The sequence below is a fragment of the Lactuca virosa genome, chromosome 1 (assembly GCF_052849685.1).
Source record: "Lactuca virosa cultivar CGN04683 chromosome 1, Lactuca_virosa_CGN04683_v6, whole genome shotgun sequence".
Taxonomy (NCBI): domain Eukaryota; kingdom Viridiplantae; phylum Streptophyta; class Magnoliopsida; order Asterales; family Asteraceae; genus Lactuca; species Lactuca virosa.
The window spans coordinates 251,578,153-251,597,559 of NC_136426.1; positions in this window are offsets into that span (position 1 = coordinate 251,578,153).

The following is a 19,407-nucleotide window of genomic DNA, read 5'->3' on the forward strand; positions in this document are numbered from 1 at the left end:
TTGCATTCTCAAATTCGATTATGATTACGACATCCCTCTTCGTAGTTCGAATTGTGATAAATGGAAAAAGGTCTAAACATTTGAGACTTATTGTTGTAAGTTCTAAAATTGTTTAGACACACATGCGTGTTATCTAAGGAAAAGTGTATGAGTTTGAGAAGCTTAGATAAAGGCTTATCAAAGCATCTCATGTCAGAAATCTGAACTTTGGTAAGAAAGTCAATAAGTATTGATTTCTAGAAGTCCATTTGATTTTTGGTTACTGTCAAAGCTAGTGGGAGCATAAGTGTTATGCTAGTAAGATAATAATTATTATGCTAGTGGGAGCATAATCATTATGGTAAGTGCTGCAAGTTAGCAATGTTAATTACAGAAAAAAAAAAGTTTCAATTTGCAAAGTTACAGAGTTTGAAAAGTTGTTTTGCTATAATTAAGGGAGAGGAATTTATACTTCATTTCAATTCTAAAAGCTTAGATTATGAGATTTTAATCAAATTTAGTCAAGGACATATATGAATGTTATGTTGAAAAGAATCGACATAAGGAAATTCTATATATGGAAATGTTCTAGCAAGAGACTGGTAAAGTATCAGGTCTTTATGTGAGTCATTATGAATCATATCCCATATGCTTCGGATATAGGATCAATTGCATATGCTATAATATTCACGTGTTCTAATTTTCCAAATGCCTAGGGCATTAAGAGGGAAAAGGGCCTAGAACGAGATATGACTAAACTGATTAAGCAATTGTCGAGGGCAGTCTGACGTTTACCAAAGATTGGTTGCTCATGGACAGTTGGAAGTATAGTGTAAAATTTGGAAGGACCATATTGACATACTCTGAGAAGAGGTAACTCTTGTTCAGAAGTGATAATCAAAATGGGATTATGGAAATGTTCCATAAGTGGAAGTTGATCATAAAATTTGTGTAAGATTAGAAACCTTAATGCAAGAAGGATGTTCAAAGGAATGTACTTTGAATATGATACTTCGTTTCCATAGAATTCCTCTCCATTTGAATACTTTGTAATGTCTGTTGCCAAGTCTCTATGACTTTTGTGCATGGTCATTACAAGAGGATCATTGCATATAAGTTTAGAATCTAACAGATTTTAGCAAATGGCAAGAATTTGGTATTCTTACATTTACGATAAGGATTTGGAATTGTGAAATAAGCATCATTGAAATGTTGTCCATTGATTTATTTCACAAAGAAAGGACCATAGGTAAACATAGTGTGCATGCTTGGAGCATGGCATAACTATTGTTTTAATTCAAGTATTAAGTTGATTAATCGAAACATTATACAATGAATAATGTGTAATCAATATGGTGATTAAATAAAAGGTGTTTTATTTATATTCATAACTTCTGAGACCATATTGGATTCGATTATTCTTGTGTTTCACTTTGCATGTTTTGACATCCCAAATAACTAGGTTATTCAAACCATCCACAATCGATCATACTTTGGAAGTAGGTATTGAAGGTAGACTGTCATGAATGGGTCTGTAGATTGTCTAAGGGCGTTTAGACATAGCACAAGTTTGTTGTAGTGTTCATGAGTACTCCTGGAATAAGACTCGATTATTAGATTAAACCCACACTCATCTGAATCACTTCATGGATTTTATCATGAGTGATTGTGAGACGATAATATCTTATATTCTTAAAACAGAGAGGTGTGAGTTGTAGCTTACAAATCGGTTAAACATTGATGATGCGTAAACGCACCAATAACTTGGTGTTATAGAACACATTTTTGTGTGTGATTTGATAAGTAAATATAGCAAGCATATGAGTCGAAGTTTATCCATTCCTTTTACCCTTAGGGGGATAAAAGCGATATCTGTGGGCCCCTCGATGATTTAGTGATGACACCCTAAGCGCTTGGCTAAGCCTGGACTGATTTGATTTGTTCAATTAGTCGGTCGTCATAAATCAGAAATCGGGAAACAACAGATGGACAAAGAGAATGATTATAATCCATGTCTCAGTCCATATGATATCTTGTAGAATGAAGGAATATATGATCCCTTATCTAATGGACGCATCATTGACTAGGTCAGAGTTCGACGGCGGCTTTTAAGAGCTACGATTGCTAGTCGGGTTGTGGAGTGGTACTTGCAATAATATTTATTAGACTTATCCAAGTGGGAGACTATTGGATTAGGTGTCTAAGCCCAAAACTATAACTGGTATGTACTTAACCCCGAGAGTAGCATGGTCCATTTGTGTTGCCTTCACCAGAGCAATTTGATAGGATGGACTTTTGAGAAGAGGTTATGTATGATTTTGTAATATACTAGTAGCGTACCCGCGTGATGCAGCGACACCTAATAATTCCTTTCGGCAGATAGTTTTCATGCGGCGATTAATATCCTTTTCATGTTTAATGGTAGTTTTCTTTTGACGTTTCATTTCGGCTATTAGTTTTCTTCATATGTTTAATTTCGATTATAGTTTGATTTAGACGTTCATTTCGGATATTAGTTTTATGAAAACGTTATTATATGTAATGATATTAAATACGATAGAAATATATTTTTATATTTAATAACTCACTAAGAATTGTTTGAAACAATAATAAAAGGTAGAAGATTTGGAATTTATTGGGAATTATCAAAGTAATCATATATTTCATGTCCTTTTTATATTAATGTGCATCAAACTTGCAGCTTTTATATTAATGTGCATCAAAATGCAAATTTATTTGTATTTTTATTATGAAAACTCATAACTAAAGAAAGTAAAACAATAGTCGTTTAGACTTGGATTCAAAGGACAATATGCAATAGATATGTTTATATTATTAAGGAATTAAAAAAAATTAAAACATTATAGATGATATTTCTCGATTATTGAATTCTTAAATGTTTATACGACTTTATATACTGTATACGAACCATGCTTCTGCATTGATTTGACATTCATATATCCATGCTTCATGCAAATATCATATTACAATATCTTCATTTTGTACTTGGAATATTAAAAAATAGACAAAACTGTAAAATTAGTTAGTTAGATACCATGTGCTTAGACTGTTGAAATTTTCAAGATCTAAAAAAACAAACACCAAAAAACGTGTATGATTGTGTGAAAGAGAAAGAGATAAGTAGAAGAAATAGGAGTTTGAAGTACATAACTGCCATTTAAGCATACATACATGGACGATTTCTGTAATTTATTTGTAATTTATTCATATGTAGAGAAAATCACTTCAAAGTTCTCATGCATATCAAAGGGTTGTTGATATACATTTATAACATGGAATGAAAAGCATGCTCATTGGCTCTATTTTGTAATCAAAATAATTAATGTCGAAGTATTTTACGCCCATGGGTTCTTTTCCGAATCTTCAATGTTTGTGTGGTCCTAAAGAGTAGAAAAAAGAAGACCACATATTACATAAAGAACAAATAAACAAATAAAAAACATATTTTTTCTTCTTTTGCTGCTTAATATTAATCAAATGTTTATTACCTTTTCGAAAGAAAGAGAGAAGAAAAATAAGGAAAAACAAATATTACCATACATATTTGATACATGAGTAAGTGCCTAAAAACAATAAACAAAACACAAAAATCTTCAAAAGATTAGGATCTCATCATCCGCACAACTAATCAAAACGAAAATAGCAGCAAAATACACTTAGCCTTCAAAAACTCATAGATCTGAGAAACGAAAAATCCCAAAACATCATATGAATTGCTAAAATCCAAAAAGAGAGAAAGAAGAAACTGGATGTTTTATAATAATAGATAAATTTTTCATATGAATTGTTATAATCTCAAACCTCATGCTACTCAAAGTTTAACAGGTACATACATAAGATCTTTAATCTCAGACTATATAAAAAAACACATATCCAAGAATAAAATCAAAGTAAGAACATAAAATAAACGTTGAATTGCAAAAATTCCACTCACTAAACTAAAAATAATACTCACATAAATCAGAAGTTGGGTTAGGGTTAGGCCAGACTTTCGTGGTAACAAAAATTTATAGAAATTTACTAAATATCAAAAATAAATCAACAATATGATTACACAAAGGAAAAAAAAATACAAAACTAAAACGGAATCATTTTTATCATTCCAAATCTGAATAACAATTTCATGCATATTTACAATCATTCATCAATTTCCAAAGCTATATTTTGTATGATATAACATGAAAACCGTGAGCAAAATGAATAAATAAAAATAGAAGTGTGTTATGAACAGATTATGAGCAAATCTTAGGCAAGAATGTATCTATTGAAGAGATGCAATCTATCAAGAGTAGATTGAAGGACGATGGAGGTGATGTCAATTTTACATCTAGGGTTTTTCTAAGAGGAGACGGTACTGAAGGCGGAGGTGGCGGAGTTTGTGATGCATCGGTATTGTTCGTGTTGTTGTTCGATGGCTCAAGTGGTAGATAGGAGTGGCTGGCGGTGCTATAGGCTGAAAGTCAGAGGTGAACCGGTGTTGTTGCCTGTGTCATAGTTGGCGGTAGCAAGTTTATTTGAGATAGAGGGTTTTAAAGGAAAAAGGGTTAGTAAATTAACGTAAATGGTGTCCCTCATTTATAATGCGCATAAATCAATACTTCCTTTAAAAATTGTTTTTGATTGGTTATATTCACTTCACAAGGATCCAAACTGTATACCATTGGATGAAATAGATTTGAAATTGAAGGCTAAGATTTAACCTCCTTGTTTTAAGACTTTTGTCTTAAAACTTTTGGTATTCCTATCATCTATGCATTATAAAGTATATAGATATAGATATAGATTATAAGTTCTAATATATTAATATGAAATCATATTATTTAATTAGTATTGATCAAGAATTAATTTGGAATTAATTTAGTGATCAAAAGAGACTAATTAAATTAATGGGGACTAATTGTGTAAATTATTTATACATATATATATATATATATATATATATATATATATATATATATATATATATATATATATATATATATATATATATATATATATATATATATATATATATATATATATATATATATATTGTTTGGGCTTATGATACATGATTGACTAAGTTTATGAAAGAATCCATAAAGAGTTAGTCCATCTGGATCATGGATCATGGATAATAAGCCCAAGGGTATGGCTTAGGGTTTAACCATGACTCTTAGAATCCTACAATATATATATATATATATATATATATATATATATATATATATATATATATATATATATATATATATATATATATATATATGTCACCCTATAGCTAAAATCGGTTACTACATACGTTCTAAGAGTTCATTTGAGTTGATTTTGTGCAAGTATATTCTCTCTCAAGTCCTCCTTTGTTCATGGTGTTTGTGAACCATTTGAGGCATCACACTTGAGGTGTTAAGTTCTTAAAGGCCAAAACACAACAAGCTACAACAAGCGGTAATTCTATAACTCATGATTATGTTGTTTATGCCAATTTTGTGCTAGTTGTAGGCTTAATGCTTTGGAAACAATATTGCATGTATAATTAGAGAAAACATAGATCCAAAGCATTTAGGGCTGTATGTGCACCATAGGATGTTGTAGTAAACAAAAAATCACAACAAAAGGATCTCGCAATCATAATCCTTCACCACATCTAGCCAATGACCTTGTTGCATATTCAGGTTCGGCTGATTCATCAAATACCTCAGGCTCTTGTGGTCCATGTAAATAGTAAAACGAACCCCATAGAGGTAGTGTTGCCAAATCTTGAGGGCGAAAACCATAGCCCCCAGCTCTAAATCATGCGTCGGATACTTCACCTCATGAGGCTTCAACTGCCTCGAAGCGTAAGCGATCACGCGTCCCCGTTGCATCAAAACTGCACCAAAACCCGTGATCGAGGCATCATAATAAACCACAAAATCATTGACATCCTTCGGCAACGTCAGAATCGGCGCATCACACAACCGCTGCCTAAGAGTCTTGAAGGCTGCCTGCTGCTCAGGACCCCAGCAAAGTGTCACCGACTTCTTGGTCAGTCGGGTCAAAGGAACAACAATCATGGAGAAATCTTAGCTGAATCTCCAATAATAACTAGCGAAACCAAGAAAACTCCAAATCTCAGATGGAGACCTCGGGACCTCCCACTGCATCACGGCCTCGAGCTTGGCCGGATCGACTAGAATATCCTTCTGGTTGACAAGGTGCCCCAGAAACTGCACCTCGTGCAACCAGAACTCGCACTTGGAGAACTTTGCAAAGAGTCTCTCCCTCCTTAAAGTCTCCAGTACCTCTCTTAAATGCTCCTCATGCTGCTCCTGAGTCTTGGAATAAACCAAGATATCATCAATAAAGACTATCACAGACCGATCCAGCATCGGTCTGCACACGCGGTTCAGGAGATCCATGAACATGGCCGGAGCATTGGTGAGCCCAAAAGGCATCACCACGAACTCATAATGACCATATCGAGTCTGAAAAGCTGTCTTCTACATGTCCTCATCCCTGTCCCTCATTTGATTATAGCCTGATCGCAAATCAATCTTGGAGAACCAAGATGCACCCTAAAGCTGGTCGAAAAGATCAACAATCCTCGGGAGGGGATAACGGTTTTTCACCGTTACCTTATTCAACTCCCGGTAGTTGATGCAAATGCGGTGAGACCCGTCCTTCTTCTTCACAAACAGAATTGGTGCTCCCCAAGGCGAACTGCTCGGCCTGATAAATCCCTTCTCTAACAGTTCCTGCCGTTATGTAGACAACTCTTGCATCTCGAGAAGAGCCAACCGATATGGTGCTTTGGATATCGGAGCCGCACCCGGAATCAAATCAATCCTGAACTCCGCCTGTCTCTCTCGAGGTACCCCAGGAAAATCCTACAGAAACACGTCCGGATACTCCCATACAATCGGCACATCATCCAAGGTCACCTTAACTGAATCCTGGGTATCCATGACATAAGCGACAAAACCCGAACAACCTTGATGAAGGTAGCGTCTGGCTCTCGCTGCTGAACACATAATCGGCCCACGCTGCGGTCTCTCACCCTGAATCACCAACTCTCCCCCACATGGGGTCCGAACCCGTACTAACTGCTACCCACAGTCGATCACCACCCCATTAGGGATCAACCAATTCATGCCCACGATAACCTTGTTCCCACGTATAGGAATAGGAACCAGTTCAACCGGATACCACTCATTGAACAACTTAAGAGTACAATCCTGATGAATCCTCGCAACCCTGACCATCCTATCATCAGGAATCTCCACATCAAGACGACGATCCAGCTCCCCCGGAGCTCCAACAAATCTCTTGCTAAGCGCAAGCGACACAAAAGATCTGGTAGCCCCCAAATCAAACAATACCATAGCAGAGATATCGTTCATAAGGAACGATCCTAAAATAAAACACATAAACAAGAGCAACAATTAATATAAATAAAGAGATAAGGAGAAGATGCATACCTGTCACAACATCAGGAGCTGCACGCACCTCCTCGGCTGACAGCTAGAAAGCCCTGCTCTTTGCCGCATGCGCATCTGCCCGGCCCTGACGACCGTCAGTAATCCTCAATGTCGCAGGAGTGGGTGCTGACATCGGTCCTACTGCAGCCAAACTCACACAGTGGGCCTTCTTGTGGCCCCTATGATTGCAATGAAAGCAAATCAGATCTGATCCCTGTGTGGTGGTAGCATTACAATCCCTACTATAATGACCGGTCCGACTGCACTTAAAGCAGCCAGAACCACCACCACTACCACTCCTGCACGCACCCTCATGCGTCCTGACGTACTTGCCATAGTAGCTACGACTCTGATGGCCCCTTGATCTGGAATCTGATACCTTGGGTCTCTTAGCCGAACCCACTGATGTAAGAATCTAATGTGGCTTCCTCTTCCTCTCCATCTCTAAATCAATTTCCCTCTCCCTGGCTCGAGCTATCATATCCTCCAGCGTCTTGCAGCTGGATCGACTCAGCAACTGCCGGATGTCGCTCCTCAGTATCTCATGATAGCGGGCATTCTTCATCTCTGCGTCTACCATATACTGCAGAACCAGAAGCGCCCTCTCCCTAAAACATAGTGGTGATCTCAGCCACCGTCTCGGTAGTCCGGCGGAGATCGATAACCGGCGCAAACTCGGGTCGAAACTGGGTCGAAAAATCATCCCATCCACAGCATCATCACCCACAACATTACCGACCTCCTCCCACCAGTCTCGTGCCATGTCCTTCAAGAGGCGGGAGGCTAATCTGACCTTGTCCCCCTCGGGACAACGACTGGTGTGGAAAGCGTTAGCAACATCTGCTAACCAACACCTGCTCACAATGGGGTCCTTCACCCCATGATAGTCTGGAGCTCCACCAGCCCAAAACTCTATGAATGTCAAAGATCGAGCTCCTGCTGTAGCCATCATCTCAGAACAAAACGAGCTTAATCTCTCCTCCAAAACCTCCAAAATACCCTCCTTGACCGAACCGAAGATCACAGGAGTATGATCGAGTATGCAACGAGTAATCTCTGACGAGAGAAACTCCCTAGTATGCTCATAGAGCTGTTCGGCTCCGGATCCTGAGCCTGAACCCTCCCCGAAACCTGAACTGCCCACCAGTCTGCCTCGCAATAGCACCATAAAGAAAATATACCATAAAACCATCAGAATACGCATCAAAATATACCAGGGAATCATAACCCTACGAGCTCCCTGATTTCGTCGCAGCTCTCCTTGATTCGGGTACAGATCCTTTGCTTCCATTAGTACGGGCCCATACTACCTTCCACATTTATCCGTACTTTCCTCAAGAATTGATTTGACTCAACCAATTTACTCTAAATCCAACTCTTCTCTTACATATAAGGCTCCCATCACTAAATCTCATCCTAGGTTTTCCTAGGGCAAAATCCATACCATATCTGCCATCAGACGCAGAAGAAACTGATGGGTTTTAAGCATTCTAACACTCCTATGGTGCACATGCAACCCTATGCGCTTTGGATCTATGTTTTCACTATTATACATGAAAATATACAAAATTCCAAAGCATCATCTTAACTAGCATATTATGGAGCAACTATACTACAAAAGTCTAGTTAGATGAAATACCTTTTGATGGAGCTTGAAGTCTTGAACCTTTAAGAGCTTAGCCCCAATAGTGTGGAAGCCTCAAATGGAATCACACAACACCACCAACAAATGGAATGACTTGAGAAGAAGGTTACTTTGGTTCTTCCTATGAAAATCGGCCCTTGCCCTCTCTTTGTGTATCCACTAGTCTATTTCATGAACCATGGGATCCTTTATATAGTGTGGCTCATTAGGGTTACACCATGTAAACCCTAATGTACATGACTTTCCATTTCCTTCATGATCCATGGATTTTAACCTCCATGGAGTATCCATGGGTTACCACATGGGTTAAGCCCAATATGAAGGACTGTGGATCACAAGCCCACATATATAAGAATGAATAATTTACATAATCAATCCCCATATATTTAATTAGTCCCTTTTGATCACAAAATTAATTCCAAATTAATTCTTGATCAATACTAATTAAATAATATGATTTCATATTAATATATTAGAACTTATAATATATTAATATAAATCATAAATAACTTTTTCTCATTTGTCTATCCAATTGTTCCGATGCCATGCAACCCAAATGGACCATGCTACTCTCGGGTCGAGTACATACCAATAATAGTTACGGGCTTAGACATCTAATCCAACAGTCTCCCACTTGGATAAGTCTAAAACTATTATTCAAGTATGACTCCAAGATCCCGACTAGCAATCGTAGCTCTTAAAGCCACTGTCGAACTCTAACCTAGTCAAATGACATGTTCATTAGATAAGGGATCATATATTCCTCCATTCTAGATATCATATGGACTGAGACATGGATTATAATCATTCTCTCTGTCCATTTGTTGTTTCCCGATTTCCGATTTATGACGACTGACTAATTGAACAAATCAAATCAGTCCAGGCTTGGCCAAGCACTTAGGGTTGTCATCACTAATTCATCGAGGGGCCCACATATATCGCTTTTATCCCTCCAAGGGTAAAAGGAAAGGATAAACTTCGACCCAAATGCTCGCTTGTACTTACTCATCAGATCACACACAACGATATGTTTTATAACAACCAAGTTACTGGTGCGTTTACATATGTCAATGTGCAACCAACTCGCAACTACAACTCACACGTCTCCGTTTGAAGAATATAAGATATTATCATCTCGTGATCACTCGTGATAAAATCCATGAAGTGATTCAAATGAGCGTGAGTTGAATCCAATACTCGAATCTTATTCCAGGAGCACTCATGAACACTGCAACCACTTTGTCCCAGACAAACTACAGACCCATTCATGACAGTCTTGCCTCAATACCTACTTCCAAAGTATGATCGACTGTGGATGGTTTGAATAACTTAGTTATTCGGGAAGTCAAAACATGCAAAGTGAAACATAAGAATAACCGAATCCAATATGGTCTCAGAACTTATGAATATAAATAAAACACCTTTTATTTAATCACCATATTGATTACACATTATTCATTGCATAATGTTTCAAATAATCAACTTAATACTTGAATTAAAACAATAGTTGTCCCATGCTCCAAACATGCACACTATGTTTTCTAAACAATAGTTATGCCATACTCCAAGTATGCACACTATGTTTGTCTATGATCCTTACTTTGTGAAATAGATCAATTGAACATGATTCCAATGATGCTCATTTCGCAATCCCAAATCCTTACTACAAGTGTAAGAATTCCAAATTCTTGTCACTGCTAGAAAGTGTTAGATTCCAAACTATCATGCAATGATTCTTTTGTAATGTCTAGGTACCAGAACTCACAGAGACTTGACCAATTACCAAATATTCCTTTGGAGATTTTTACAAGACAATTCCATGGAAATGAAGTCTCGAATTCAAAGTACATTCCTTTGAACATCCTTCTTGGATAAAAGTTTCTAACTTTCTCATCTATTCTTCAACCCCCCCCCCCTTCCCAATATGGAAACATTCCATATTTTCCATACGACAATTCATTATTAATAGACTCCTGTCTATTCATAATAATGTCAATATGGTCCTTCCATTACCATACTTCCAACTTTCCTTAAGTGACCAATCTTTGGTGAACCTTAGATTGTCCTTAACAGTTGCTCAACCACTTTAGTCATAATCGGTTATAGTCATTTTTCCCTCTTAATGCCCTAGGCATTTGGAAATCATTTAGAACACAAGAATATTATATTATTTGCCATGTTCTCAAAATTTGAATTATGAAAAAGGATGCTGTAATCATAATCAAATTTTGAGAACGCAATTAACACATCCATATATAGAATTTCCTTATGTTGAACCATTCCAACATAACATTCATATATAAATTTGACTAAATGTGATTAAAATCTCAATCTAAGCTTTTAGAATTGAAATGAAGTATGAATTCCTCTCCCTTAATTATAGCAAAACAACTTTTCAAACCCTACAACTTGTGATTTGAAACTTTTTTTTCTATAATTAACATTGCTAGCTTGCAACACTTTCCATAATAATTATGCTCCCACCAGCATTATAATTATTATCTTACCAGCATAACACTTATGCTCCCACTAGCTTTGATATGTATTCAGAAATCAGCTGGACTTCTAGAAATCAACACTTTGTTGACTTTCTTACCAAAGTTCAGATTTCTGATACTAGATGCTTCGATAAGACTTTATCTAAGCTTCTTAAACTCATACACCTTCCCTTAGATAGCTCACATGTGTGTCTAAACAATTTTAGAACTATGAAGAGGTATGCCGTAATCATAGTCTCAATTGTTTAGACCTTTGCCATTTCTCACAATTCGAACTATGAAGAGGGATGTCGTAATCATAATCGAATTTGACAAATGCAAGTATCACAATTGCTAACTATTTAAAATCTACTTATTGAAAGCGTTTCCTCACCATCATTTTCATGAATCGGAGAGAAACCTTATGATACTTAGATTTTATGGTGTATGTGTTCCTATCCATGTGAATTTGTCAAAACCATAATCACAAGACAAGGTTAGTAACAAAACCAAACTCATATGGACTGAACTTGTTCATTCTTAATTTCTTGCCACCTGGCAGCACAAGGGCCTACCATCGCTTCTAGGTTGTTATGCAACCAATTGAGAACTCTCAGAACTCATATGCATAGTCAACTTTAACTGGAATGGGCACATAAACAAGAATATGTCAACACGATAGGTTAAAACCTCAATTCGTGTGCTAGTGTTTAATAATAGGTTCATTCTTGATTAGTTCTTGAAACTTGTCAAGATCTTTAAGACTCTCACTGACCTCTTCAGATATATGAATCACTTTGTCAAGAACCATTCGTTGACAAACAAATATTCAAGAGTTAGTGCGGATTCTAATCAAGACAAACACTTCACACAATTGGCCTTAGTTGGTCTTTGTTTTATCCAAAACATCACAACTTACCAATTTCAAATGTACAAGAGTAGAAAACTTTTACTCTACATTTGATAAGTGTACTAAACCTTTCTTAAGATTATGTCACTCAAATTACAATCTTGCGGTATGACTCTAAGACTTGTTTTTGGAACGAAGTATGATTCACCTTAATTGATTTAACCATTTCAACAATTCACGATTCCTCTTCTTAGTCATGAAAATGGACTAAGATGTCGTTAAAGAATCAATTGTGATATGGTTTTCCACAAACATTAAGATGATCATAAAACACGATACTAAAGTACTCTCCCATCTTTTCAGATTGAAGAAACTTTTATCTTTCTGCCTAATTTGATTCTTGTCATTCGTTCTGCCATGCATTGAACCTTTTTCCAATGTTTCATAATTATACTTAAACTTGTAAGCATAACCATGTTTACTAAACTTTAGTAAATCGTGACGAATAGTCTTATCGATCTTTGTGGTGGACCTTGACCAGCGCACACCCAGTGTACCCGATCCCCTAGTCCTTCACTTGACTCACATATACATGTGAATAAGGAATTAGTCTTAATTTTCCAAAGATAAAAATTCTCATTCATCATACAATACAACTTGCACGATTCCAAGTTTCTGTCCAATTGAAACTTAGGTGATGAGAATCTTTCCTTATTTGGTAAATTTAGACACCACCAAAAATGAAAGAATCAAATTCACATTTCCAATATTGCTAGAAACATACAAACATCAATTTCCATAAATGCCATTGCAAGGAGATATAAAACAAAAACAAAATTTTATTTATTTATAAAATGCGGAAAAAACTTTTCCTTACAATGCAATTACAAGTGAAAAACTATGCTATTACATATTTCCTAGCAATCTATCATAACTCCCAAGCAGTAGCTCAAAAATCCGATCTTCGAACCATGCGATTGAAATCCATCTTCGCGATCAGATTCATCATACTCTTCTTTTAAGCTTCCTTCCCTTTGCTTGATCCTGTCAAACATCAAAATGCAACCTAGTCACATCATGTATTAAGAATCAACAATTAGAAACTTAACAGAGTTAGATAGTGTACTTACCTGAAGCAGAGTCAAACATTTTGTCTCTACTTTCTTTCAGATCTTTCAGGTAGTCAGGGCAACTTCGCTTCCAATGTCCCTTCTCTTGACAGTAAAAACATACAGACTCCTTGGGAATGGTACATGGGACTATCACAGACTTAGCCTTTCTCTCTACCATTTGGTCAACCGGTTTGACCATGGACAATCCCTTTCCATTAGGAAGAGAAAACTTTTCTGGACTTCCAATGTTACCTTTGTCAATGTCCATGGAAGTTTGAGAAGTAGATCTTCCACCCAAATTTACTTTTCCAGTGCGCCAAAACATTGCTGATTCAGCAGCAACAAGCAAATAGGTAAGATCAATAAGGGTCATGTCGTGGTCTATCACATAGTAGTCCTTAATGAACTCACTATATGACTCAGGAAGTGACTGAAGAACCCAGTCAACAGCCAACTTCCTTCAGACTTCGACACCGAACACTCTTAGCCTGTCGATATTTGACTTCATCTCCATGACGTGAGTACACACAGGCCTTCCATCTTCATGTTACATTGCAAGTAGGGCTTGAGTGACCTTGAAATTTTCAAGTCTTTGAGCTTCTGGGTCAGGGAGAATAATTGGAGGAGGTGGAGGAAGTGAAGTATCATCTTCGAGAGAAAAACTTGTTCTAAAAGATTTGGGAAGACCATAGCTGTCTGAACCAGACATCTACATGGGAGAAATTCAAGTTAGTTGATTTAAGTCCTTAATATAACACCCAAATGTAATATTAAGGCTAGGACCCAACACAATATTTTATAACTTGGAAGAGGGATGCCGTAATCCAAGCTATAAAATATTTAAAGGTAGGTGAATGACGATTTACCAATTTCCACCATGAAAAACGAAATTGTTCATTAAGTTTTAATTGGATTGAAACTCCTAGATCCTTTGAGATTCATTCAAACTATTCAATGACATGTTTAAATCTCGATTGTGCCCTTCAAGTTTGTGACTGGGATGCCGAGGATCACAAACAAGGATTGAATAACCATGCAAATTAGCTTCGTACACCCAATGTTACAACCACCTAATCAATGTGTCGGTTAACCACACGCGCACCATTGATCTATGATTAACATCAAGCTACCCTTTGCCACGCACTATTAGTCCCATATTAGTGTGTCGGCTAACCACACATGCTCCACTAACGACTTAACAATGTGCAAAGTGCAATTTCATGGGTTAGCACCATATTCACATTTTCCTAAAGTAACTAAGATTGGGAATTTATAAGTGTTTAGTTATTTTATATTTATCATTATACTTTTAATGAAGGGAGAATTAGAGTCCTATCCTACCCGTTCGGCTAACGACCCTCCACCAGTCAAGGAAGCGGTGGGTGAGAGTGGACACCCATTAAACTGCCATTTTATAGGCAATAACCTTATACCCCCCTTATAGACCGGCTTCGTGAATGAGGCCTACTAACGGTAAGACTGACTTTACTCTTATACATATATATATAAATATTAAACCTATAATATTATAATAGTATAAGGGTTGAATTTTAAACTATTTAAAATTCTATGGTTTGGAACTAAAGTATTCAAAAGTGTAACTTTACAAATTCCAAAACTTGAGGGCAACTTTTGAACAATTCAAAAAAAACTTTTGGAAACCATAACATATGAGTTTAATATAGGTTTAAAGAATTTAATGAAGAAACTTTTGAAAATCCATAATTTGAGGACAAGTTATGGAGGTCATAAAACAATTTATGGCAAAAAGACTCTTCAAGTTTATAACCTATGGCTTTAATGATTCTTCTAAAAGGAAAAATTTTTGGTTTTCCATAACTTGAGGACAAGTTATGGAGTCCATTAAAAATCATTAAGATCACCAATTAAACTAACAAACATGTCAAGAAAAAACTATGATCCAGATTAAACTCATATGAATCAAGATAATTCAAATCAAACAATTTTCATGTAATTAGCCTAACCATTAAACTAATACAAAACATGAAACTTTTGACAATTATCTTTTTAATTGGATTAGTATGATCATTACCACATCAAAAATAGGTTTATAAGTTCAAAAACAGCTTAGGGTAATGATCCTAGTCCAATTATAGCCTTAAAAGTCGAAAATCTGCCCTCTGGAGCACCAACTCGTCAAGTGCAGGAACCAACTCGGCGAGTTGGATGAATTTACTCTTGGAATCGGCGAGTCCCCCAGTGGACTCGACGAGTCCACTGTTAAGAAAGCTAAAATTTTGATTTTCAAGCAAGTGCATCAAGTATAATTGAAAACCAAACTAGGCTCTGATACCACTGATGGGTTTTAAGCATTCTAACACTCCTATGGTGCGCATGCAACCCTATGTGCTTTGGATCTATGTTTTCACTATTATACATGAAAATATACAAAATTCCAAAGCATCATCTTAACTAGCATATTATGGAGCAACTATACTACAAAAGTATAGTTAGATGACATACCTTTTGATGGAGCTTGAAGTCTTAAAGCTTTAAGAGCTTAGCCCCAATAGTGTGGAAGCCTCAAATGGAATCACACAACACCACCAACAAATTGAATAACTTGAGAAGAAGGTTACTTTGGTTCTCCCTATGAAAATCGGCCCTTGCTCCTGTTGAGAGAAAAACTTGAGTAACACACTTGAACAAACGTTAGAAAAAGTAATAATGCGGAATGAAGTTTAACTCAGTGGACCATAAAGCTCAACAATAATAATAAGTTAGAGTTAGATAGTTAGATAGTTAGGTGCAGAAATATAAGGAAATATAAATGACAACAAGTATTATATCAACAAGTATTATATCAAGAAGAGACTATAGATAGTTAGTGATTAAGTCAAGCTGACTTGCTCTGAAGAGATAATGATCTTAATATTAGAATCTGAAGATCTTTTAAGATGAGAAAGTGAGAGAGAATACGATATTTCAAGATAGATATAGAATGATCGATTGATTGTTTCATTAAGAACGAGAGAACTCTATTTATAGAGTCTCAAGGATTACAAAGTTGAATCTGTCTAATGGTTGCCATGCAAGGCACACTAGACAAAGAAGTGTAAAGACGTAAAACAGATAAAACTAAAACTAAGGTTGATGACTTCAACTGCGGATGCAGTTCTTGATTACGGTGTGGAGCTTGACTGCGGATCTAGTTGATAGCTTCGGATCTCTTCAAGTTTAAGAGGGTCACTTTTATGTTTCAACAATTTCCCCCTAAGTGACCTCTTCAACGTTCTGTTCATTTTTCGAGTCTAAGGAATTTGATGAGAATCGACCAAAACTTCATGACTTCCCTGAGCCAAACAATTCTCCTTAAGATTTCAAACTTTACTTCAGCAGTTGTGTGTTTTGACTTGTTAACTGCAGTTTGAGTGATCTCTAATTGCTTCCGGGTCATGCGGTTCATGGCAGTCATTGGGATGAAAAATTTTGTATTATCATTTATATGTTTGAAAATGACTCCAAGATCTGGGAAGTTAGTTGCTTCAAGGGATCTTTCTTGGAAGCCTTCGATCAGGACCGGAGTTGATTCAAGAGGAGGGAGGTTGAACTTCTGAGCAAGTACTGGGTTGATGTCCGCGTCAATTCTTCCAAAGTCACACATAGTCTCTTTTAGAAAAGTACATGCCCTTTCATATGCAGTCTTCATCTTTGGGTGCTTCTCACATTTTTTCTGAAATACCTTTGCAATCAGGAAGATTTCCTCCGGTTTCATGCAAGGAAAATTAGCTTGGGTTTGGATGTAGTCTGAATTTCTTCTAGTGAGAGTATACTGGATGAATTCTGCTTTCATAAATTTTCTGGGCTTGTAGTTCTTGACTGCAGTGAGTCTGTCGTTTGACCAGATTTTCTCAATTGCAGAACCATGCTTGGCATGGAATCTGTTAAGTCTTTCAAATTCCAGTGGCAACCTATGATCATCTGGGAGGTTGCGGTCAAACGGTTCAAAGACGGTAAAGAACTTTGCGTTGGGAGAGATGGGAATGTCCCAATAACCGTCTGATGGAGGTTCCGCAAATGTGAGATAGGGCTTGTAGTCATCATCAAGTAATCTTCGGATGGGATTAACCCAGTAATTGATAAGAGATTCATCCATAGTGATGTCGAATCCATGATCTCTCCAAATCATTTCTTATAACTTAGGTGCTCTCTAGTCAGCTTTCGTTTGTTTGATTTTGGGAGAGTTGTAGGAGTTTTCGGATGACATTTCTGGTGCTAAGTTTCTGAGATGAGGGGGAGTCTCCGGATGCTGGGAAGAAGGATGTTGAACATCTTGGACTTGGTGAACTGGAGACTGATAAGGAGATTGAATTAGAATTTTCTGAGGAGAGGGCACAAGAGTCTTCTTTTTGGGAGAAGGATGTGGGGAAGGTTGTGGGGTAGGAACCTTCTGTTGAGTGATGAGTTCAGATAAGATTGGATGTTGAACGAAGTGGATGGGAGTTTGTAAGTGTTGATGCGGATGTGAGTGTTGATGAGATATTCGGTCTGAATTGCGGTCCTCACTTCCCCCTCTTGAGGAAGGAACACCGGGTTCCTCCTCAAGCCACTGCTTAAGACCGTCAATCTTGGCATAAACTTCAGTGAACTGAGATTTGATAGCCTCACCGAGTTGCTGCTTGGTGGGGATTTCTTTGTTGAATAGCAGTTTGTGAATCTCCTTTGTAAATCTGAGAATCTCCTGGCCATGGAAGTTGGAGGATAAGGAGCGTCTGAGGTTGTTGATGATTGATTGTAAGACTGAAATATCGGACTCATAAGCATTGTGAGTTTCCTCAACAAGCTTCTTTGAATGAGCATCTTGACCCGCAATGACGGATTGAAGCTCAGTTTTGATTGCGGTCACTTCAGTGATGAGTCGCTCTGCAGTGGTGATAAATTGTTGGTGATCCGCCTTCCGACTTGTATCCAGGGATCGGATACCTATTTCAACCTTGAGAAAGATTCTCTCAGCAGCAAGTCGTTCGCTTGCTTCCAAACGTTCTATCCTGTCAATCAGGGATTGCGGTCCATGCACATCTTCCGGTTGCGGTTGGCTAGATTTCACTATGGCTAAGATCTGGTTGATCTTGTTTTGCAGGCTTAGAAACTCTTTTCTTGAAACGTCCATTTTCTTCTTCTTCTTTCTTTCCTTGGGCTTTGAAGTAGATTGTTGGGATCTGCTTGATTCTTCTTCTTCGTTGAAGATCATCATCACATCATCTGATCCTTCCGGTTGGGTCACTTCATTCATATCAAAGTCATCAAGACCAAATGTAGGTCCGGAACTGACTTTGATTTCGGTTCCGTCATCTTGAGAGTCATGAACAGCAGTTGTTGGAAGGGGCTGGGATGGACCTGCACCATCAGTAATAGACTGAGCTTTGCAGATGGTCTCTGCCATTGCGGTCATCCATTCTTGAATCTTGAGAATATTAGTTACGGTGTTGGCGTTGTTGATTGCATCTGCCCAGTACTTAGCCACCATTTGAATTTCTTTCTCTTTTTGCTGAAGCTGCTTTGTTTTCCTATCTTTTCGAGCCTGAAAAGCCTTGCGAAAAGCTTCATATTTCTTGATACCAGACTTGGTAGTGGGACGATCCCGAGTGAAGGTATCATCAGATTCATAACAGTCAAAACCTTGATTTCGCACCGAGGTGTCCCTCGGGTTCACGGATCCTTGCACATTTGTGCTCACCGTGCCTAAACCACCTGTATGTAAGGTAAGAAGAGTAGGATTTCCTGAGCTTCCTCGGTCTCCTTGACCTGTAGTCAAGTTTGGCCTCGGCTTAGTTTTGGAAAGGACTGAAGAATTGTCCTGCAGTTGGGAAGGTGTATCAAGTGTTTGGAGTACAAAGTCAAGTATGGAGCACAACTCCTGTTC